This window comes from Gekko japonicus, unplaced genomic scaffold (genome assembly GCF_001447785.1).
Source record: "Gekko japonicus isolate JY-2015 unplaced genomic scaffold, Gekko_japonicus_V1.1 scaffold120, whole genome shotgun sequence".
Lineage (NCBI taxonomy): Eukaryota > Metazoa > Chordata > Lepidosauria > Squamata > Gekkonidae > Gekko > Gekko japonicus.
The window spans coordinates 951,470-976,259 of NW_015175973.1; the positions used below are offsets into that span (position 1 = coordinate 951,470).

The following is a 24,790-nucleotide window of genomic DNA, read 5'->3' on the forward strand; positions in this document are numbered from 1 at the left end:
GCATCCCTTCCCTTCACAACTCCTGCTTTAAAATCACAGATGGGGTCAGAAACCACGACCTCTTTAATGGAAAGTAGCTGAGACATTCCGGGCCATCCTTCACCCAGCACTAGAGATGACCCAGGAAGTGCATCCTATGTCTCAAATCACAGCAGTAGACTGGCTGATCGAAATGAATCCATCATTTGTGAAACCAAGTTAGCAACTGGATGTTTTTACACACTGAGGCTGGGGACAGCTCCTGCATCAGACCATGTAGTAATCCAAACATGAAATGTATGTTCAGCACCGCTGCAAACTCCTGTCTCTTTTTTCCTCTTCCCCTTAATGCATCACCAAAAGTGAAAATAACTAAATTGGTTTACCATTCTCTATGCATGAGGAGTGAGGAGTGAGACGGAGTGAGCTCCTGTCTCTACTTCCAGCTCCTGTCAACCTAGCAGTTCGAAAGCAAGAAATTGCAAGTAGATAAATAGGTACCACTTCGGTGGGAAGGGAACAGCGTTCCGTGCCCCTTGGTGTTTAGTCATGCTGGCCACATGACCACGGAAATGTCTTCGGACAGTGCTGGCTCTTCAGCTTTGAAATGAAGATGAGCACCGCAACCCTAGAGTCGGATTCGACTGGCTTTCGAGCAAGGGAACCTTTACCTATGCATGAGGAAGAGGAGGCCGATTGGATTGTGAGAATAAGCCCGGGTCTCTTTCAAGACTTGTTCGTGTCTGAACCAAGGGGAGGAGCCAGCCCAACACTACTTTTACTTTTTGAAATTATAGTAGACCACCTGAGTAACACACCCTACATTTTCTACAGCTTTACTGTTACTGATAGGGGTGCTAACCTCCAGGTAGCTCCTGGAGATCTCCCGCTATTACCGTTGATCTCCAGACGACAGAGGCTGTGATCAGATGAGCAGTTTGATCCGATGTCATTGCTGTCAGTTTGGTGTAGTGGTTAAGTGTGCGGACTCTAATCTGGGAGAACCGGGTTTGATTCCCCACTCCTCCACTTGCACCTGCTGATGTGACCTTGGGTCAGTCACAAGCTCTGGCACAGCTGTCCTTGAAAAAGAGCAGTCTGTGTCAGAGTTCTCTCAGCCCCACCCACCTCACAGGGTGTCTGTTGTGGGGAGGGGAAGGGAAAGGAGTTTGTAAGCCGCTCTGAGACTCCAAGTGAAGGGCGGGGTATAAATCCAATCTCCTCTTCTTCTTCTCTTCTGTCCCCTGCCGAATTTAAAGTGCTTGATCAGACAGCAATATCTACCTCCCATTCCCCAGTTGTTGGCACCTGGTTCTGCACCATCCTCAAATCGGAGTTAATTGACACCAGGGAAAGTCCGGTTGTTACGGGTTTTCACCCCATTTTTCCAGATGTCTGAACTTTCCTGTTGTGAACTGAAGCCAGTTGGGAAGTGTGAATGCTCAGTTCTGTTTCTGCCTTTGTTTTAGTTGTTGGCCCTGTGTGCATAAGCGTATATGCAACCATAAAACCAACCTGCCAGTGCACTCTGAGGTTGATGCACAACACTCATCTGGATGATTGCCCATGGAGTCAGTGTGCAGCGAAGCCGACCTCAGGGTGTGTTGTCTCATCAAACCTTCCCGTTACAACATAAACTGATACACCTAAGGCACGGCCAGACCACGCCACACCTGTCGTCTGACTGCAGCCAAAGATCAGTTACCCTGGAAAAAATGGAGACTGGACTCCAGTTTGGTGTAGTGGTTAAGTGCGTGGACTCTAATCTGGGAGAACCGGGTTTGACTACCCACTCCTTCACTTGCACATGTTGGATGACCTTGGGCAAACCATAGCTCTGGCACAGCTGTTCTTGAAAAAAAGGAAAGTTTCTGTCAGAGCTCTCTCAGCCCCGCCCACCTCCCAGGGTGTCTGTTGTGGGGAGGGGAAGGGAAAGGGGTTTGTAAGCCACTCTGAGACTCCGGGTACTGAAGGGTGGGGTATAAATCCAATCTCTTCTTCTCTTCTTATGGCAGTATACCCTGCCTTCTCCAAACACTGCCCTCCTCATGCTCCACCCACAAAATCTCCAGGTATTTCCTAGCCCAGAGCTGACAACCCTCCTTACAGAGAACGTTAAAAAAAGCATTGCTACAATGGACTAAGCGATGTAGCGATCTTGCAGAATGATAAACATCTAAAACCATGTTGTATAATCTTCATGATCTCAACAGTTTTATAACAATAAGCAGTCACCCAAAGTTTGAATACTTTGGCAGTTCAGTGCCACAGAACAACTCAAAACTATTTACTGAATATTTTTGCAACGATCCCAATCACCACGTGACAGAACTGGTGCATAAATATTTAATCTGGTGGTGCTACTGTTTAGGAAAGTAACACAGGGGAAGTAGGGCTGCCAAGCGGGGGCGGGTAAACCCCCGCTTTGGAGGCCCGATTTCCGCCGCCGCGGAATTGGGCCCCGGGGGGAACCCCACCCCCCGAAGCGCAGCGTAGGTGCGTCACAGGAAGTGACGCAACCACATAGAGCACATTGGGGGCGTGGCCCCAATCGTTGGAGGGAAAACTCTATGGTTTTCCCTCCAACGATTGGGGCCACGCCCCCAACGTGCTCTACGTTGTGCGTCACTTTCTGTGACGTTCTGGCTTCGCGTGCGCGCATACCGCAGCAGCTCCCGGACCAAAAGAACGCTCCCCGACCGGTGAGTAGACAACGACTTGGCAACCCTAAGGGGAAGCCATCTAGAAAGGAAGACAATATCTGAAAAAGACCCTTCCCTCCTAATGTACAGGAGATCTGCTTCCTCATGCTTGCTTTTTAAAAAAATCTACTGTAAGTGTTAATTACAAGAAAAATTAAGGTTGGTCGTACTGTTATTTTTTTACATCAAAATCTTCCACCACAGGTTTATGTCCTATTTATGTTCAGGGTATAGGTTTCTGTTTCTGAGCAGTAGGGGCAGTTTCTTTTCTGAAGCAGTAAATGTTAGTGACTTCACAGGCATCAATAACAATTGTTTGGCAGCTGGTATGGTGTTTGTTTTAACTAGACAGACAGGCAAACTACAATGGATAGCTACATGTCTGCCTTTAAGAGGTCAGTGGTTTAGTACCACAGAGGTCAACCAAAAAACAACCAGGCATAGACAGCTATTCTCAGAAGCCTTCCACATTCGGCTGGTGTGATTTGGGAGGCAGGGGAGAGCTGACTGGGAGAGGGAGGGTTTCCAAGCAACCTAACAAAGTTAAGCAGCCTCAAGCAGCTTGAGCAATAGCTAACACTGGCAGCGCTCCATTAAAGGGAAGTCTGCGCTACGTCATTGTAGCTGTACCCCCAGTGGCTATAAATATGGGCCGCATAAAGCAGGATCAGAAATTAAAGGCAAAGTAACCCAGGGGCACAGGGTGTACACAGACTGCAGAATTTGGTAGTACTATCTAATACTCAGAAACACACTGGCTGTAGTAAAGTCCAGAAGCATAGTATATAGTTAAGACCTCGGGATTATAGTTAAGACCATGTCTCATTCTCCTTGCTCATTTTCCAAACTGAAGGTTGACATTTTCCAGCAACGAGTTATTGCAAATCAACTATTTTATGCAATTAGCATACAAAGGGCCAGGACTTTTAATTTTAGTTCAATTCATGTCCCCACCTTAACCTACCAATGCTATTTTACAAAGGTGACTAATCAGCTTTTCTGGCACAGGATAGAAAACCTCCTTGGGTACTAAGCATTTGGTGGGCGACGGCTACTTGGCTTGATGTCATTAATACGCTTGGAACCGCATTATCATAAGCAACGCCGTGGTGGATGGCCCATATTTTGCACGGGCAGCCAATCTCCTGCTTTTATTTTATAACCTTCATAGTCTGAAATTGTTTCACACCAAAGGGGCAGAAATGGAGTTGGCAAATCAAAAGGCGCTGAACAAGCTTCAAATTAATTTCAACTTCTACACATCCTTCCTTTGTCCCTGAATGTTCCTATAAACTGACATTACTTGATCCACTAGGTTCTAGCGCAGGTCCAGAGAGTATACAGATCATTCTATTGAACACCCCCCCCCCCAAGATCATGTTTGAAAAGAGAGAGACACTTCTGTAAAATGTTGAAGTCTCAGTCAATCATGAATTCCTTAACAGTTTACTTTCACCTTTTAAGCTACATTTGAAGCCAGCACATATGACAAGAATTCTTGAAATATGATTTCAGTTGCCCCACAGGAAAGTTAAATTATATACTACGGAATTTATATTTGGAAAATACTAAATAATATGACAAACAGAATACAAACTGCAGTTCAAAGGGGCCTATTTGTAAGCATTTTCATATCACACCTTCTCAGATAGGCTAGAAACAAGAAATGAGGAAAAAAGGTGGGTGGCAGAGAGTAATAATTAAAAACACCAGTGTTTCCCCTTCATCCCCCAGCATGGAATGAAACCAGACTTTCTGTCATGCTCTGATAAACAGAGAAAACACTGAAAGGCACAAATTACTGCAGTCAATTGCTGTGCAGTAAAAGCAATCTATAGATAACACAGATCAGTTTACAGGCCAGGACTGAACCATTGTCTGTTTACTAGCAGAAGTAGTGTTAAGCAGTAGGATTTAAATATTCACTCATCCAGAAGAAATGCATTACTTTGAAGATACGTGTAATGCTGATAATCATGCACCTGTTGCCACATTTTTTTTTTCAATGGCTCAATTTACAATCCAGGACATGCATTAACTTAGAATTTCCATGAAGGGGTCTATGTCTACCATCATGTCGATGTTTACCATCGTGTAGAGACTTCTAAACTTTCCCTCATGCTGATTTCAGCAAATTCACCAACACAGGATGTGTTCCACTTTTTAAGGAGAGAAGGAAACTAGGGGGAATTCAGACGCGACTGACTAAAAAAAGAAAAAGATGTTCGTGTTTGCTCTGTTATCACATTGGAGCAGATGGTGCCATTGCATAATTACGTTTAGTCAACCCGGCTCGGGTGTAATGAGTTTCTATAGTGTCCTCCATTATTTAACTATTTAGGTTGTTTGCAAACCCCATTTGAGATAGCGTAAAAAACCCTGTTTGCACCGTGCTGTGCTCACTCAGGCAAACTGCTTTAGACAAGTTAAAATTAATGAGTGAGCAGGGATGTAAATCATTTGGTTTGTATAATAACATTCAGTCAGGTGGCCTGTGGAAGCCCCTCCTCCGCTCACAAATCGATTAAACAAGAGACACAATTCGTTTTTACAGTGTCTTTTCAAATATCCATGGGGCTATTGATTTTTGTCCCCTGCCCACGCCTGCTGAAATTGGTCCCCACCAACGGTTTAGGACTGTCAGGTTGTATCAGGAGTTTACCGCCAATGCTCAGTGGAGTGGTTCTTAATCCCCCCAAGGTTTACTCAAATGTCACCGCCATCTGGAGGAAAGAGAGGATCCCTACTGGGTCCCACTAACTGCAGTTTTCTCTCTGAACTGAAGGATGACAATAGAAATTAAAGCGCTTGCCAAATATTGTATTTGCCCTTTTCTAGGAAGGCGGAATTAGACAAAAAAAGTGGATTCGGGCATTCTGAAGGCAACACACGAACACCTTCGCCGAGAGCTGTGGAAATTTAAAAGCCTTGTGGAATCCGTGGAACAGCACAGAGGGCATTTAGGTTATTATGCATATTGTTAAGTCATTTTTAAGAAACCTACCCAGACGTCTTTTAGAAAACTGAAAAGCAAGTGCTGCAAATCCCCCCCCCTTTTCTCTTTATGTTTTTTAGCTTGGTTAGTAACCCAAGGTCAGCAGCTGCTTAACTCAGTTCAACTTTGGATTTATTCTGAGGGCACATTATAGAGGCAGCAGGAAGTTAAAGGGCACAGGTAGCAAAATTCACAAGATGAAGTCATACAATTACTTGTGTCCCGTCCAACAGAAACACAACAACACAGTATGCAGGCTTTTGAATTCTCCAGACCTCTTCCTAAGGTGCTAACACATAAAAAGGGGAGGCGGGATGACTAAGTAAGCTCTGATTAATGAAAGCTTAAGCTGGAACAAATTCTTTTAGTCCCTAAAGTGCCACTGGACTCTTGTTTGATTTTACACATCACAGTGTTCTCCTGTTCCATTTCCTGATCCAAGTTTTAGATCTCGGATCAGAAAAATTAACTAGTGGAACATCCTTTGTTTATTCTAGTCTCCACCGCTTTATCTAAGGGGTCTGCCCCTAAGCAAAGGGATTACGGAGAGGGGATGGTAAGGTATCCCCTAAACACTGGATTTGACTAGTTTCCACTGACAAGGCAATTTAATTACAATTTAAAAAACACAAAACAAATCAAAGCAACTCGTTACAATAATTTAATCTTACACATACTTACCAACAACTTAAGAACATAAGAGAAGCCAATGTTGGATCAGGCCAATGGCCCATCCAGTCCAATACTCTGTCATACAGTGGCCAAAAATACCAGGTGCCATCAGGAGGTCCACCAGTGGGGGCAGGACACTAGGAGCCCTCCCACTGTTGCCCCAGATAGAGGCAGTGGGATTGTCTTATGGCTTGGTTTATACCTCAAGCACAAACCTTCTCCAATCATCAGGAGGCACAACAGGTATGCTGGGCATTTCCTCTTTCTCTTTCCTGTGGGCAGTTTTTCCCCTCAAGCCCCAAAGAATCAAGGGAATTATAACATTTTTATTTATTTATTTATTTATTTATTTAAACCCTTTTTTGTGTGTGCCAGTGCTCCAACCAAAACAAAACCCTGTTACCTGCTGGCCAGGCAGGGTCAGTCTGGGAGGCCGAAAAGCTTCACCCCTTGGTATTCTTGCAACTTTACTCTGTCTGCAGCTATGAAAAGGTGATAACAGCCTCCCCCTGGCATATCAGAAGAAGAACACTGGCACAGAGAGTACTCCATCTTTCTGTGTCATAGCTCTGAAGATGCCAGTCACAGCTGCTGGTGAAACGTCAGGTCCTACAATGCCAAGACCATGGCCATACAGCCCGGAAAATCGACAACTACTAATATAAAAATTACTGTAACAGTGACAATTTTTTTTTTTAATTATTCAATGTATATTTTTTAAAAATTGCATGGTGCCTCTTCGCAGATCTGTTCAGGGAGGCTCACACAACAAAAAAATAATCACAGAACACAAAATCGTTAAAATTAACCGCCTGCTAGTGAAACGTTATATATATATATATATATTCAATTTATATTTTTAAAAAACTGCATGGTGCCTCTTCGCAGATCTGTTCAGGGAGGTTCACACAACAAAAAAATAATCACAGAACACAAAATCGTTAAAATTAACCACCAGTTAAAACTTAACGACAAACTCCAGAAGCATAAAAAGTCCTGGAAGCAAAACAACAACAACATTTGGCAGCCTAAATGATTTTCGTAACAGTCCTCCGCTTGAAGCAGACTGTGGAAACAAATGAAAAGACCAAGCCCCTTAGTTAAAAAGCACAGGTAAAAAGGGAAGTTTTGGCCTGGAACTTACTAAAGGTTGCAAGATTTATAGTTGTTGTTGTTGTTGTTGTTGTTGTTGTTTTAAATCAGACACATGGAAGCTCCGCCCTCTCCTCCCAGGGCAAACAGCATGAAGCACACTGTTTGTCCTGGCAGGAGCACTTAGACCCAGCACAAAGCAGCGGCAGCAGCTGTCTCTACAGGGTCTCCTCTAAGCCCAAACGGCATGTTTCGCTCTTTGATCCAGGCAAGGTTGCCAGTTGAACTGGACAGTCCAGTATTTTCCCTGACTGGGGAAAAGGCTGAAAAACTACTGGTCAGTGACTGTGATAAATTTACTTGCTTACTTACCGGATAGATAAATACCAGATATTTAAATACTGGCATTTCTTTTTTCCCCCCTGAACAGTCACGGAAAATACCAGACTCTACTGGTCAATACCGGACACCTGGCAACCTTAAAGCCAACTACCCTTTCAGGTGCCACCACTGCAAAAGCCCTGTCTCTCGTCACAAGTCACTTTGCCTCACTTCTGCAGACGGGCAGAGAGAACAGGGCCTATGAAGAAGATTTAAAAAAAAAAAAAACCCTTATACAGGCTAGAAAGAAGTCAGTCCTTCAAATACCCTGACCTCACACTGTCTATGGCCCATGTTGTTTCAAATGGCATAGCATTATAAATTTGCTGGACTCTCTAATTATGTTCCCCTTGCAATGGTATACAAAGATGCACACTGCTGAGGGTATGTTTTTTTTCTCCTGAGGAAGCCTACAAGAGAATATACAAAAAGGCTGACAAGCTAGCTGAAAAATTTATGACTTGAAAAATCAAAAACCCCTGTTCCATCAGCTTTTCTGACTGAAAACAACAGCAACACTGAAACAGGAACTTTCAAGAGCAAATTCAATCTATATAAGGCTCATGGCCAATTCATATAGCTCTCGCACAGTCCTTCTTAAAAATCCAGCCATCATCACAAGGCAGAAGCTTTGCAGCACTGAATTTCGATGCAGAAATATTCGATATCTTGGTAAATGTAATACGGCTTGCATTTCTTTTAAACTTAATTCAATATATATTTAAATGCCTCAAAGAGGTTGCTATTTGCCCTGCCTGCTCAAGTTGGTCAAGGTCTCCAGTTTAAAAAGTTGGAAGAGCTGGAATCTCTTCCAGAACTCACTTTGGTCTACACAGGAAAGCATAGGGATGCAATTCCCCAGTAGGGGTGGGGGATCCTATTTTTTCGGGCTCCTGCCCGCAGCTGGCCAACTGGCCAGCCAGGGGGAACCCCGCTCCCAACATGGTGTGCTGATGTCACACAGAAGTTATGTCATCACGCCAGCAACACTCTGGTTTGGGGGCAAAACTCTATAGTTTGAGGGCAATTTTACCATAGAGTTTTGCCCCAAAACCAGAACCTTGCCACGTGATGTCACTGATGTGATGATGTCACTTCCTTGTAACGTCAGCACGTCCTGATGCTCCAACCCCACTCCCAGAAAGTCCCTCTCCCTCCCCTGCTAGCACGATCATTGGACCTGGCAACCATAGGAAAGCACCTTGATTCCTTGAGCACTACCATATCCAGGCAGGTAGCCATATACAGTTAATACATCAAATCTCTAGGAATTAATAAAAATTGAAATTTTAATTATTATTATAATATTTTGTTAAGAAAAGACTCCCGAATTTCACTGGTGTCTCATTCTCTGAAATAATTAATAAATTAATTACCATATGGCACTGTGTGTAGTATAGGTAGGGGGTGAGCTACACTTGATTTTAAGGTAAGAAATGTTTCAGAGGTGGTTTGCCATTGCCATTCTCTGCATCACGCCCCTAGTATTCCTTGGAGGTTGCCCATCCAAATACTAGCCAGGACCGACCCTGCTTAGCTTCTTTGGGCTAGCTTGGGTTATCCAGGTCAGGTCATTCTCTGAACTAACTTATTTCCAGTTACCCTAATTCAATTAGAAAAAGAAGAAGAAGAAGAAGAAGAAGAAGAAGAAGAAGAAGAAGAGGAGGAGGAGGAGGAGGAGGAGGAGGAGGACACCCTGTGAGGTAGGTGGGGCTGAGAGAGCTCTGACAGAAACTGCTCTTTTTCAAGAACAACTCTTATCGGAACTACGACTTGCCCAAGGTCATCCAGCCAGGTGCAAGTGGAGGAGTGGGGAATCAACCCAGTTTTCCCAGATTAGAGTCCGCACACTTAAACACTACACCAAGCTGGCTCTCAAAGAAGAGGAGGAGGAAGGGGGGGAGGAGACTGGATTTATACCCCGCCCTTCATTCGGAGTCTCAGAGCAGCATACAAACTCCTTCCCCTCCCCCTCCCCACAACAGATACCCTGTGAGGTAGGTGGGGCTGAGAGAGCTCTGACAGAAACTGCTCTTTTTCAAGAACAACTCTTATCAGAACAACGACTTGCCCAAGGTCATCCAGCCAGGTGCAAGTGGAGGAGTGGGGAATCAAACCCGGTTCTCCCAGTTTAGAGTTTGCGCACTTAACCACTACACCAAACTGGCTCTCAAATTGGCTCTCAAATTAGTCTAAATGTAACATGCAATTTTACAAAGTGGCCTGATTAAGCCCTGCCTACTTTCAAAATCACAGATGCATTAGGTTTCTTAATGGATAGGAATACTTCCAGTTTCTCGGGGAAACAAAAATTTAGGAAATGTTAACCACAGACACATCTTTCACTAATGCAACTGCTGAAATGCAGTTTCAGAACACAAGTCACAAAACATCCCTACTATTGTTGAACTAAGCCATACGCTAATGGCAGAAGTAACATTCTGATTGCTATTTTCTAATGGGCAGCACATCAAAAGCATAAATATTTTGCCTTTCAACTTAATAACTGTGTGGAATTATTCGGCCTGCTTTTTTTCTTCCACAATCACTTTAGGGATTTGAGAAATGCCAGTAGCAGGTGCTAAGCTGTAACTTTTTCTTTGGTCTCTCTCTTTCAAACGGCATAATGGCAATCTCACATTCAGCTGTTTGCTTCGGCATTATTGGTTTCCCCCTCTGAACACATTTAATTTGCAGTTTTACTCCATGAGGTCATCCAGGATGGAAAGTGATAGGGGCCAATCAGTGTTCCTTAATTTTGTAACTTTGATGAGATCTATGAGAAACGGAATACCTTTTTTGTAGGTGAACTCACTACTGAGAGACTTAAAGACTCATGTTAGTGACTACTTTGAGATTACTGTATTTACACAAATGCCCCCCAAATAGGCCATCAAAAGAGGGGTGATTTTCTTACATTCACAGATAAGTTTCAATGATGCCCAATAATTATATATATGGAAATTCTCTAACATTCAAGGTTATCTTCCTTTTGAGTAAATGTAGTAATTTTTTTCAGTCTCTTTAGTTTTGTTTTGTTTTTTCAAAAAACACCCATACCCTACTTTATTGTGTCTTCAATAGAATGGAGAGTACCATCAAGTTAACTGTAATAGTTTATTGCAGTCAAAGACCATAATGCATCAAATACAGATAATATAGCAGCAATCAGATCAATAGTAAAATAATATCTCTTATGTGACAATGGCCCCGTTCACATGGAGAAGTTGCTACGCTAAAGACACGAATGTCAGGTGGATTTTCAGTGCACGATCACACTGCAACATCTGGGAACTGTAGCGTACCCATGGCCAACCCGTCGTGTCCTGCCGAAGATGCGCAGTAAAAAACTACCTCAGAAAGTGCACTAGTATCCCGAAAACACGGGGCAGGGGTGGGTATCTGATCGCAGAAGTGCTAGTATCCCATGGCATAGTCGCAAACAGGATGTTTTCCATAAGCGCATGCACACAAACATTTAATTGACGGCAGTGCTGTGCCACGGAACTGCGCATGTGCACAAACGCGAAACGCTTGCCGCGCTGTTCCTTTGCCACACTGCAGCATCGCCATGTGATTGCAAGCTAGCAGCCAAAGCGCGGAGACTCGAGGGACCGTGTGATCGGGCTACCGCACTTTATTTTGCTCTGGGGCAAACAGTCACGCCTCACCCCTGCGTTATCTGGCCCGTGTGACCGGGGCAAATGTATGCTAAAATGTTAAGACATTAAAAGTATTTACAGATTCCATTACCTATCAGATAAAATCAATTTAACCAATTAATTATGATCCCTCCACTCTATCCTAATACAATATCCGATTTTTATCTGCCAAAATAATTGAGAGAAGAGTCCCCCTACTACACCCTGGATGTGATTTAATAATGGGATTTATAAATATTTCTCTATTGTGCTGGTATAATCTACAATCAAAAAAACACATGTTCTAAAGTTTCTTCTCCCTTTCTACAAACACATTCCCTTCACATGGTTTTATTATATCTGGCTTCTAAAATGGCAGAGGGCAAAGCATTATATTTTAGGATTGTAAAAAATCTTCTGTGTTTGGCATTCTCTAGCATTTTTACATATGTTGCTAAAGTTAACTTACAATGGCCCCGGTCACACGGGCAGGAAAATGCAGGGGGGAAGCGTGGCTGTTTGCCCCGGGGCAAAATAACGTGCGGTTGCGCGAGCAGATGTCCCGTGGAGGTCCTGAGGTTAGGGGGGAGGTGCCGATCACAGGACAATCCTGCGGTGCTGCAAAGAAGCGGGGCCGCAGGGCAAACCGGGTTGTGTTGTTGTTTTTTTAAACTAAAGTGTGTGCATGCTCCGTTGGGTGCTTGTGCGCATCCATGGAGACTTGGGGGGGAAAACCCCTTTTTGCGAGGGGACATCGGCGGGCGCTGGAACTACCACCGGAAACGCGATCAGACGCCCGCCCATGCCCCGCGGTTTACGGAAACTAGTACCTCGGAGGTACTAGTTTTTTACCCCGCATCTTCAGAGTGAAGCCTCGGGTGAGCCACAGGAGCTCTACGCTTCCCAGATGTGGCGGTGAGATCGCACCCGGAAAATCCGCCTATCTTCCATCTCTCTAGCATGCCTAATGCTCCGTGTGACCGCAGCCTACAAGTAGCTAGATCAAATAAAGGATTCTTAATTTTACTCATTTGGATCTGCAATTCCATAAACTCTTTGCTTTATAACTGATTTGGCCTGTTAACTGGATAAACATCACACTATATTTGTTGCTTAGGCCTCACTTTGTGCCCCCAGTGCCCAAAAATATCATACAGGATACAAGTGGTTCCATTACCGAAATTTAGCAATAAATCAGATTTTTCGTAGTGTTCCTGAGCACTGATTTGTGTTCACTTCTTATGAACAGAGTGAAGAGCTGACTAACTACTTCCGTGTCCCTCAGTAATTATCCTTCCGCTGAAAAGGCTAAAACTTTCCCCCAGCTTTTTCAGCATATTGCAAGGTCTTCCAGAGGCATCACCAGCCTTTTCGTTCTCCTGCCATTCCTTCTCAGTTTGTCAATGCCCCTTTTGGTTATAAGGAATTACTGTTAGACACTGGTGGTGAGTTCCTACACCTGCTCAGACATCGGCCTAATACCCAAATTCTGTGCTACACACCAACAGGAACAACAACTCCTTCTGATGGGGGTAAATTAGGAGAAGAGAAACACGGAAGGTACGGGGCTCTTAACTTTCTCCTTGTCCACTTTCCCTCACTTCAAACCACCCAGCATACTGCTGGGGTCTTTTGAGCACAGAAGATTCTTTAACACCTCCATGAGAACTTGGCAGGGTAGGTGGATAACCCCGAGCAGAGTTATTAACATACTAGAAATAAGGCCCGTTGTGGAAATAAATACAACGGAATCTAGAAAGAGGCTCTGGGAGAGTGCTCTGGCTTTGGGCAAACAGTGTCAGTCTGCTTTTAAAACATGAATCTGGGACCTGCACACCACCAGAATACTGTAGATTCCATATGCAACTGACATTCCAACTGCCTTGCGGGGGGGGGGGGGGTTTGAGGTGTGGAATGGGGTGAAGTCCAATCAGCTTCCATATGCAAAAGACCAGGTTGTCGCAGCAGTTGTGGTGTGGGCGGGACCCGGGCTTTGCCTTCTGATTCGTGGCGATATATGCTGAGGAGCAGTGCCATCAGCCATACACTAAGAGAGTGCATTTTAGAATTAGAACTTTGGCACCCACTATTCAATTATATATAAGGAGAGATTAAGCATACCATCCCTGCCCGTTTGTTCTGGAGCACCCATGCATGCTTGCGTATAACGTGGTGGCCAAACAAACCTTCCAATAGGATTGTCAGGAGGATGTGGTTTCAGGCGGTTTGGTTTCCTATGATTAGTTATTTAGAAAATAGTGAGACGATCCAAAAAAACCCACTATATAGAAATTTATTGTTCTTCTAATTGTTCTATATTTCAATGTTTTTAATGATTGTATATTCTCAAATATGTGCATTTATGATAGCTATTTTAATCTTCATAGTGGTGTGTTGAAACTGTTTATGCTAGTTGATAACTGTTTTTTTCTGATTCTTATGTTTTTTGTGACTTTTTCAAGTGCCGAATATCGTGTTAAAAGTGCTGGAAAAAACGAATAAAAACAAAACAAAAAAAATTTTTAAAGGAGGATGCAGAGGAGCTATCCTCCTCATGTGCACCACACCTTCAGGTCCCGGAAAGATCAGAAATGTGATAAACACATTTCCCACAGGGACTACATACCCTTCATCTGCCCCAGTTCAGCGAGGACAACCCTGTTTTCTTGTGCCGGGGAAATTCCCACCCTCAAATCAGCCAACAGTGCAGTCCTAAGGAGAGTTACTCCTGTCTAAACCCTTTCATTTCAATGGGCATAGACTGGAGTAACTCTCCTCAGGATTGCACAGTCAATGTTAAAGCAACAAGCTATGTGCATTATGTTTTCTATCCACAGTACCTGCCTAGGACATGTGGACTTGCAGCCCAGAACAGGCATCCCAAATTTATTTATTTATTTATTTAAATTTATATCCCGCCCTCCCTGCCAGAGCAGGCTCAGGGCGGCTTACATGACGTATATAAAACAGCTAAAACAGAATTTGAATAAAATCTTAACAATACAATTATAAACATAACATAATATAATATAAAGTGCTAGTACAGTTTATATCATGATGGCGGGCATTAGCAGCATCCACAGGCAACATCCAGCGAACATCATTGTCTGGGTTATATTAGGCTGTTGACGATGATGTTAATATCAGGGCCAGGGCCTCAGTTTCTTGGGTTCTCTACAATGTTCTCTACAAGCTGTGTATTTTCCTCTGTATTTTACAATTTCTGAAAATGATAACTACTAATCCCATACTTATATAAATTAATTCTCACTGAGGCAGAAGAACTGGCACAAACTGTTATTTTTAACACGTTTCTTGACTTCCCTCCCCGCCTCAAAAAAACCTTACTTCCTCAAACCCTTGGCATGAAATGCAAATAAATGTTTTTGGCACTGGCTGGAAGCCCTTCCCTTAGCCTTCTGAGATCTCAGCCATTTGGTGGGAGATGGAAGTAAAAAGTTTTTTTTTTTACTATGCTGGTAACTTTTTAAGAGATATCTCTAGTGCACCAGGAGTAGAACATAGTGAATATAGGGAAGGGATTGTGGGTTTTGCCCTAATCCGGTGCTCAGAGGAGTGGATTTTAGAGGGAGCATGTTATCCCTAGCTGGTGGACTTTCTATTTCTATTTACAATATTTACGTTCTGCCTTTCCCACAGGAACTCAAGGCGGATTAAACATAGTGAGTCAGTAGAGTCAACAAAATGAGGCATCCAATGACCAAGGCATTAGGATTTTAGAAGTCTGGAGCCACCTGATCCTAGCTACAGCAAGCTATACACAGCAGTAGACCACCACAGTCCCTAAGCATTTGTGCAAGCATGCAGCTATAAGAGAGGTGCTTGGGGTTTAATTAATATTCCCTGCTTCTTAATGCTAAGTGTATAGAGGGGAGGGGAGGGGAGGGGAGAACTGCAGAAAACCACTCTGCGTGTTACTCCTGCTTAACGATTTTGGCCCTGGATCCCCTGGCCTGGGTCCAGTGATGCGCAAGCAGGAACAGAAATGGACTTTGCGCACTTTGGCTTGTGCGGGATCTTGGGCTGCTCCTAGCGCTTTCCTCCCTTTGTATCATGGAACCCAAAGGTCAGCAGTTGCATGAGCAGAAACACGAGTGCAAGTACAATAAGTATGACTTCGTGCTAGCCGCAACAATGGTCTTTTTCTCGCATTCCTGTCTGCAAAAAAATTTTGCATTGCCTCCAACGAGTCCAACCCACTGACTGGGGCTGGGCTTTTGCTGTGATTCTCTGCTCATTGGCAGTTATACAACCATAACATTATCCTGAAGACATAGGCCAAGATCCTCAAGTGGTCCAGGCAGTCGAGCCTCCTGAGATGCCATCCTTGGCTGCCTTTTGGAAGGGAATCCACTGCGTAGAAAAGCAAGGGTACCACACTTCCTTCCGTAAATTTGTTTTTGACGCCATCTGATATTATTTTTAGCTATTTTTGTCTCTTGGATTTTAATTGTATAATACGATGTTGTTAACCGCCCTGAGCTCTGTGAATGCAGAGAAAGGCAGTACATAAATCAAAATTTTAAATATAAATAAATAAATAAAAACAGACAGAGCCCAGCGTTGGCGGAGCAGTTCAGTCGACTGGCATGTGCTTTCAGTTGGCGGAAAGGTTATTCCCCGCCCAGAAATCAAATCTTGTTGCCACACCTCTTTAGACGAGACTGAGTACATTTGTCGGACACAGGAGGAGGAGGAGGAGTTGGTTTTTATACCCCGCCCTTCACTACCCAAAGGGGTCTCAGAGCAGCTTACAATCACCTTCCCTTCCTCTCCCCACAACAGACACCCTGTGAGGTAGGTGGGATTGAGAGAGTTCTGAGAGAACTGTGACTGACTGAAGGCCATCCAGCTGGCGTCATCTGGAGGAGTCATCTGGAGGACTCCAGGTTGGAGTCCACAACTATTAACCACTACACCACACTGGCTCTCACAGGGTCCAACTTCCGGTTGGCTGATCGGCCTACTGGCGTGCAGTGAGAGGGAAGGGAGTTAAGCCAAGGCACACACACACACACACACACACCCCATGGCAGGAAAAGCACGGGTCAAGGGAATTCCAATTGGCAAGCACCGCTATACATCTAAATAGGGGGGACTCATTCTGGGTGCCTATTGGCTTTGCAGTCAGGGCAAGTCGTGGGCCTGAACTGTGCCCCTTCCCCTCTACATATACTTGTGTGGGCAATGAAGGGAAAGATTCGGATAAATTCCAGATCCGGATTGCAGCAGGGGAGGTATTGTCTGGTTAGGAGGCTTGCGCTGCAAACCAGAAGGGACCCATTCTTTAAATGTTAATAAAGTTGCAGATCGGCTGGTTTAAATAAATTCTTAAGTTTAACCCAACAATGGTGTCATGTTTTCATTCAAGGGGTGGGTGGACAACTGTATTTGAATGTCCACCTCAATCTCAAAGGGCTGCTAATTCTGTGAAGTGTCTTCTAAGTCTCATGTTAAACCCGGGGCACTAAACTCCTTTTTAGAGTTTCTCCTAGGGTTATTACCATTAGTATACAAGGGTTAATGGCAAAAGGTGGAGATTGTTTAAAAATGCACATTACCAAAGTGGATTATGTTGCATCTACTGAGGGGATCAACAATGTAAGCTTACACTAAGCCATTATTCCAGAAACAAAGCATTCATTTTAAGCCTCTGGAAACAAGCATAAAACGGACAAAAGAAAAAATTCTTCTGATGAAAGAACAAGGCAAATACTACATGCTTTTCATACAGACTCACTTCTTCTTAGCCATGCATTATGCATGCAAATGGACTAACAGTCTGCTCCAAAAAGCTCATCATGAACATCTGACAGGATAAGCAAGTTAAAGAACTGGAGGAAGATAATTGTGGGATGCTAAAAAGCACAAAGGAAGTCTCATCTTCTCTCTTCGGCCAGGCAGACACAGAAAATCTATGTATTGTTGTTTAGCAGGGAAGGTCAAAAATTATTTCATGTAAATGCACACAGACAAAAGATGCAAAATCCATGTAGAAGCATCTTATTTTCGTGATGTGAAGAGCCAGTTCAACAGCCGGAGGAGTATTCCTGGACTGTACCACTCCAAGGGCTAGATAAGGATGTTGCATACTTGAATTCCCACCTACAAAATAAAGCCGTTTCTGCATGCTGGAAGACTCCTTTTTGGAGTTTCTCCTAGGGTTATTACCATTAGTATACAAGGGTTAATGGCAAAAGGACAAAAGTTCAAGCTATCCTTCTCTCTGACATGATTCTTCAAAACATTTGCCAACAATTCCCCCCCCCCATGTGAATAAGAATGCAAGCGTGCAAACCTCCACACCAACCAAATACATACACTTCGAAAGGTTGCAGTGGCTGTGGTCCAGGAAAAAACTCTTAACACTTGGTCCTGCTGAGTAAACTGCATACACACACTTAAAGGTGGGGTGGTACTCATATAAAAGGCTGCACCAATTTCCACCACCAGGACTTGGGACCCCCAAGAAAGCTGCCAGTGTGCCGCACCAGTGAGTATAACGGCCAACAGAAAACAAAACAAAAAAGACCTGCATATAATTTACTTGTTTCAGGACTTAAAGACCCCCCCCCTTTTTGCTGTCAAATCACAGCCGACTTATGAGGACCCCCGGTGGGGTTTTCAAGGCAAGAGACATTCTGCCTCCTGACCCTGGTATTCCCTGGCAATCTCTCATCCAAATGCTAGCCAGGGGCAACCCTGCTTAGGTTCCTAGATCTGATCAGATTGGGATGGCTTGGGCCAGGAGACAAAGGAGAGGGGGGATGTAACCCAAAATGAATTGAATTAAGAACCAAAAGTTCCAGGTGGTCAGCCATGTTGGTTTGAAGCAGTAGAACAAATCGAGAGTCCAGTGGCACCTTTAAGACCAACAAAGGTTTATTCAAGGTATGAGCTTTTGTGTGCAGGCACACACTTTGTCAAATACTTAAAAATGCATAAAGCAGAATCTCCAGCCTAGAAGACGCTTTTACCTCCACCACAGCCCCTGTTCAACGGCTCCGACTTAAGGTAAAAGGCTTAAAATCTTAAATACCAGATTTGGAAGGAAGAAATCATCATAACAATTTAAGGTTGGTGGGGGTTAGAGAAAAACTAGAGGGGAAGGATATGGTGGCTTTTGTTCAAACTATTTTGAGGGATACCTTGCCTCTGCCCGAGGACTATGCAGGCCGTAGCCAGGATTTTGTGGCTTGTGGGTCTGCCATTATTTTTATGGTGGGTCTGCCATTATTTTTATGTCAGCTCTAATGTGTCCCCAAGCCTGATCGCCAGCAGCCACCCCTCTCCCTCCCCTCCTGCAAGATGTAAAGGGCCCTTCAGCTGATCGACTGGGAGCACGTGGCCTGCCAAACAGCTGGAGGGCCCTTTATATCTTACAGGAGAGAGAGAGAGGGGCACACATCCCCCATTCTTTTAAAAAAATCTTCTAAAAAATATTGTGGGGCTGGCCCTTTAAGGAAGAGGCAGAACCCCCAATAGCACCACTGTAGCTACGGGCCAGGGATGGTGACTCACTACTGAAAGAGAGCAGAGATCCCTAAGTCAGATCAGAATACAGCAGCCAGACCCAGAGCCATAAGGTTCCATTTACTGAACTTGGCCACCAAAGAAGACCTTCTGAGGCCCCTGCCACACGGGGGGAAAAGTACGGCCAAAGTGCGGCTTTTTAAAGCCGCACCAAAAGAAACATGCGGCGGCGGGATCACATAGACCCCCTGAGCCGCCGCGCAGTTCCTCCCTGGCATGATCAGATGCCGGGGGGAAGCTACTGAAGGGAGAGCGAGGCTGCCGAACGGCGCATGTGTACGCGTACGGAGTTCGGCCGGGAGCCTGGATTGCTCCGGACGACGGGCGCGGTGGCGATCCCACGGCCACGCTTGCTGCGGTGCTTCAGGTAAGTCCTCCTCTGTAGGAGGTTCTTTTTCGCAGCGGCTTTTCCAGGTTTACGGATGAATCGCGGACGGGTGCTTCTCAGATGTTGCGGTGAGATCGCGACCGTTTGCTGCACCCCCGATCCATCCCTCTCCCGGGCCAAAATCTTCTGTGTGAGGCAAGCTAGAAAGACTGGCCAGCTAATGTTATGCCAGGCAACATCAAGATTCAATCAAAACCAATCAATGTCTTCCCTAAAGAAATCGTGGAACCCCATAACAGGTTCCTATATGCCACAGCTCTAGCCCAGGAAGAAGGCGTAGAAACCTATATGACGCATGCAGCAATTTTCTGTAGAAGAAAGTTTGAGTCCAGTGGCACCTTTAAGACCAACGCAGTTTTATTTAAGGTATAAGCTTTCATGTGCACACACACTTCTGCAGATACAGTGAAACCAGACTTCCTCAACCAATACGTTTGCCACCAAATGAGAAGGGAGCACTCACTGGAGAAGACCCTGATGCTGGGAAAGACTGAAGGTAACAGAAGGGGACGGGAAAGGATGAGATGGTTAGACGGTGTTACCGATGCAACGAATATGAAATTGAGCAAACTCCAGAGGATGGCAGAAGACAGGAGGGCCTGGCATGATGTGGTCCATGGGGTCGCGAAGAGTCGGACTCAAATGTGCGACAAAGAATGGGGGGGGGGGGAGAGTTGCCAGGAACAGTTAGTTAGAGTTAAGATGAATAAGTAACTGGGTGATTATAGCCGAGATTGGATTAAGGAGGTTGGTAAGACCTGTAAATAGCAGTAAATTAGCATACAAATACGAGAGTTAACAAAAAGATGTGGGAACAAAGTTCAATTCTGGGTATAAGCGAGAACTGAGAGACTTAGTATGCAGAGACACACACTTCTACAGATACATTGGAACAGATCTCCTCAAATGTTACATATAGGTAGAGGCAGGGCTCTTTTTGTAGAAAAAGCCCAGCAGGAACTCATTAGCATAATAGGCCAAACCCAACAGCAGAAACTCAATAGCATATTAGGCCACACCCCTGACGGCACAGCTCATTAGCACATTAGGCCGCACCCCCATGTTACCAGAAGTGTGGTTATCCAGCCACACCCACCTTTTGCTTGTTATTCTGTTTCCCTTGTTTGTTGTCAAAACCCAGGGCTTTTTTTGTAGCAGGAACTCCTTTGCATGTTAGGCCACACACCCCTAATGTAGCCAATCCTAATGAGTTTCTGCTGTTGGGTGTGGCCTATTATGCTAATGAGTTCCTGCTGGGCGTGGCCAACTTGGAAGCCAGCCAGAACTCTGTTCCTGTGCGTTCCTGCCCAAAAATAGCCCTGGAGGAGAGTGTTAGTTGCCAGGAAGGGCTAATTGGCATCAAGATGCATAAGTAACTGAGCAATAAATACAGCTAAAATTGGAATAATGTATTTGGTAAGACCTGTACACAGCAGCACATTGGCATACAGATAACAGAAGTGTTAATAACAGATGTGAGAACTCTGAATCCAGTGGCACCTTTAAAACCAACAAAGTTTATTTATTTATTTATTTATAAAGGCTTTATTAACTCTCCTAAAAAGGAGGGGTATTTCGCTTAGATAGAAAAATAAGGAGGGTATATAGTGGGAGAAAGAGAAAGCTGAGTGATATATTAACTTGTAAATTAATCTGTTAGTAATGTCCAAATTATCTTCTTAGGCTTCTTCTGTGTGCAGTCAAACTTCTTTTTTTATTTCAATCCAGTTAAAGGTATTATCTATGTTAGTGTGTTAGTAGTGTTCTTCTGTTGTTCTGTTATTAAAATTTCTTCAAGGCGCATTCAGAGTCGCTTCTTCGCGTGCTGGCATCTTTTAAATTCCCAATCTTATGGAGGAGCTTCTTCTGTTTCTCTCTTTCCGGCTTCTTCCAGTCCTCTTTCGGGTCGCTGTTAACACTTTCATTTCATCTGCTATAAATCCTCATTTTTTTATGCCTTTTCAAAAGATCACTAGCTTTGAGAATGGTTTTTTCATTTCGGTTTCGCTTTTAATCGCTCCCATTCTCTTCGCTGGACCTTCCTCCGCAACTGTTGACTTATAAAAGCGCTTGCAAGGCACTTTCTCACTGTCACAGTTTATCTTTTCTCACAATTCCCGTCGGATTCACAGTCTTAAACAGTCCAAACATTAAACAGCCGGCTCTCATGCAGACAAACGCCAAGACCGGAAGTTCCTCCCTTCTTCTCCGTTTGCATTTTGCCCAGCTCCGACATCTTAACATTTTTGTTTATTTTTAATACAGTTCTTAAAACGCGCTTCAAAAGATAAAGATTTTTTTCCTTACTTTACTCCAAATGCATCAAAAGAAGTCACTACTATTCGCACAGTCCATTCCCCCCCCCCTTTTTTCTTGCTTACGAAGTTAAGGGATTAACCTCCTCATCTTTTCCGCTGATGGGGGGGGGAGCGCTCTTAATTCTTTTTCTCCGCATTTTGACAACTCACAGTTTAGCTGATCTTTTCTTTTTTCCTTTTATCGGTTGTTCGCTTTATCACTCGGTGACGTCTGGTGGCTCCGCTAAACCCCATACGGGGTCGCTCACGCAGCAAGGTCCATTGGGGCAGGGCATGGCGAGAGCCTCAATTCCCGACCGTTCAGCCGAGAAAGAGATTCCCCCTTAGTGCGCCCTAAAGCGCCCCGGATCTGAGCTCCTCCATTCCTGAGGGGCTCGTTCGGGTCTCCGCTCGCGCGGATTCCCTCCTCCACCGCGGGCGGGCGAGACGACCTCGGGAGCGACCCGAGGATGCGTCCGCCATTCGCGGGAGCCAGACCGGAAGCCTAAAAGCAACAAAGTTTAATTCTGGGTATAAGTGAGAACTGAGTGACTTAGCATGTGTAGTGAGATAAGAAGTCAATATCTCCATTAAGTCCTGGGGGTTCCATTGCCTTGAGTGTTGTAATAACTTGTAACTCAGCAGTCTCCCATTCTAACCTGTTTCTGAAATTCCTTTGCAATAAAACAGCTACTTCGAGGTACCCCCTTGACTGTCCTAGAAGATTGAAAATTTCTCCTACAGGTCTCTCAGTTTTGTGATTCTTGATGTCAGATTTCTATCCATTTATCATTTGGCATAGGGTTTGATCTGTTTATCCTATGTAGAGAACTGAAGGGCATGTAATGGCATATACAATATTAGAAGATGAGCAAGAAACTAAGCCTGAGATGGTGTAATTGATGTTGTTAAGTCCAGTGATTGTGGTGTCTGGGTGTATGTGGCAGCAAAGTTGGCATCTGGGTTTCTTGCAAGCTCTGGTCCCAGGGTCCATATTCAAATTAGATGTAGTATTATTGTGGGTGAGGATTTGTTTGAAATTGGAGGGCTGTCTGTACACAAGAAGAGGTGCCCCTCCACCAGTACTTGTCAAAGAGAACTGTCATTATCCAGTAGAGGTTTTAAATTGCTTTTGATGTGTTGGACTGTTTTGAATTGAAAGCTGACAACTAACACACACACCCCTACCTAACGGTTGAGGAAGACTGGTGTCACTGTATCTGAAGAAGTGTGCATGCACCCAAAAGCTTACACCCAGAATCAAGCTTTGGCCCCGGTCACATGGGAGGTTTTGGCCCGGAAGAGGGACGGATCGGGGGCGCAGCAAACGGGCGCAATCAAACCGCAACATCTGGGAAGCGGCACGCACCCGTCCCCGATCCATCCCTTCAGGCCAGTAACGCGGAGCAAAAAAGAACCTGCAAGAAGGAAGGACTTACCTGAAACACCGCAGCAAGCGCAGTCGTGAGATCGCCGGCGCGCCCGTCGTCAGGAACAATCGAGGCTCCCAGTCGAACTGCACATGCACACACATGCGCAGCTGGCTGCCTCGCGCTCCCTTCCGTCACTTTCCCCCCGGCATCTGATCGTGCCGGGGAGCAACTGTGCGGCAACTCACGAGATCTGTCTGATCCCGCCGCCGCGTGTCTCTTTTGGTGTGGCTTTAAAAAGCCGCACTTTGGCCGCATCAATTTCCCCCCCGTGTGGCAGGGGCCTTGTTGGTCTTAAAAGTGCTACTGGACTCTGTTCTGCTGCTTCAGACCAACAGGGCTACCCACCTGAAGCAATTCCCTGTGTAAGGCATAACATACAGGGTTACCTGCTTCCTGAAGCAGACACTTTTTGAGTGCCCTGTGACTGCTGTCTCTCTCAACTTTACTGCTTCTTTGAGCTCTACTGCTTTTAAACGGCACTGATACATTTCCTGAATGCTATTTTTGTAAGCTTTCGGAGGGGCTGCAGAAATGAGAGGTCTGCATCAGAACTGACTTCTGGGGTTTCCTGCACTGAGCAAGACCTCCCACCAGCCTTTGCCTTCTATGATGTAGAGAAAGAACCTCCACAACAACAGCCTGCGGAAGATCTCCTCAAGGGATTTGTTAGCACTGGGACTAAAGTCTCCACATTTCCTTACTGAATATAGATATTGCAATGCACTCCTATTTCTATTTTGTCTCTAACATTTCCCCCCATTTATCACTTGTGTTTTTGTATCTGGCTCCCTTCTAAGTTAGCCACTGGGGAAGCTGTTATAATCAGTCATGTTGCATATTGCTGATCTGTTAAATTCTCTTTTTGGTGTAGGTTGGGAGCGGCAGACTCTAATCCAGAGAACCAGGTTTGATTCCCATTTCTCTATAGGCAGCTGCTGGTGTGACCTTGGGTCAGTCAAAGTTCTTTGAGAGCTGTTGTCTCAAGAGCAGTTCTCTCAGAGCTCTTTCAGCCCCACCTACCTCACAGGGTGTCTGTTGTGAGGAGAGGATAGGCTTACCAAATTCCGGGGGGGGGAATTGTATTTCCTGGCAGGAGCCTCGCCGCGGGGACGGCTGCACGCGCTGCACCCGCCGTCGCCAGGATGTGACGCTCCACATTGCTCTGGCAACGGGGCTGTTTGGAGTCCCGTTGCCAGAGCGACGCGGAGCGTCACATCCTGGCGATGGCGGGTGCAGCGCATGCAGCCTTCCCCGCTGCGAGGCTCCTGCCAGGAAATACAATTCCCCCGCCGGAATTTGGTAAGCCTAGGAGAGGAAGGGATTGTAAACTGCTCTGAGACTCTGAGAGAAGGGCGGGAGAGAGATCCAATCTCCTCCTCCTTCTCTTTTAGTTATCCCCCCCCTGATATTTGCTGGGCCTGCTTATGGGCTCTGTCTGGACCCTCAGACATGACGGGGTGGATTCACTCTCTTATGACGTTCTTCGTTTCAGAGCTCCTATTTTTTAACATCATGGGATGCCACGGGTCGTGGGAGCCCAAATAAATGCAAACAAACACTATATAACTTTAAAAGCCAACATACTTGCGTTGCCATGCCCCAAGAGACTCTAGGGCTGCCAAATGCAGCCGGGGGGCGGGGAATCCCCCGTTTCGG

At 45.0% G+C, this 24,790-nt stretch overlaps 1 protein-coding gene across 1 annotated transcript in view; it reads right to left on the reverse strand.

Moving 5' to 3' along the window:
- SLIT2 (slit guidance ligand 2) overlaps positions 1 to 24,790 on the reverse strand; it is a 455,701-nt gene that overhangs the window by 315,929 nt on the left and 114,982 nt on the right. The window lies entirely within an intron of this gene.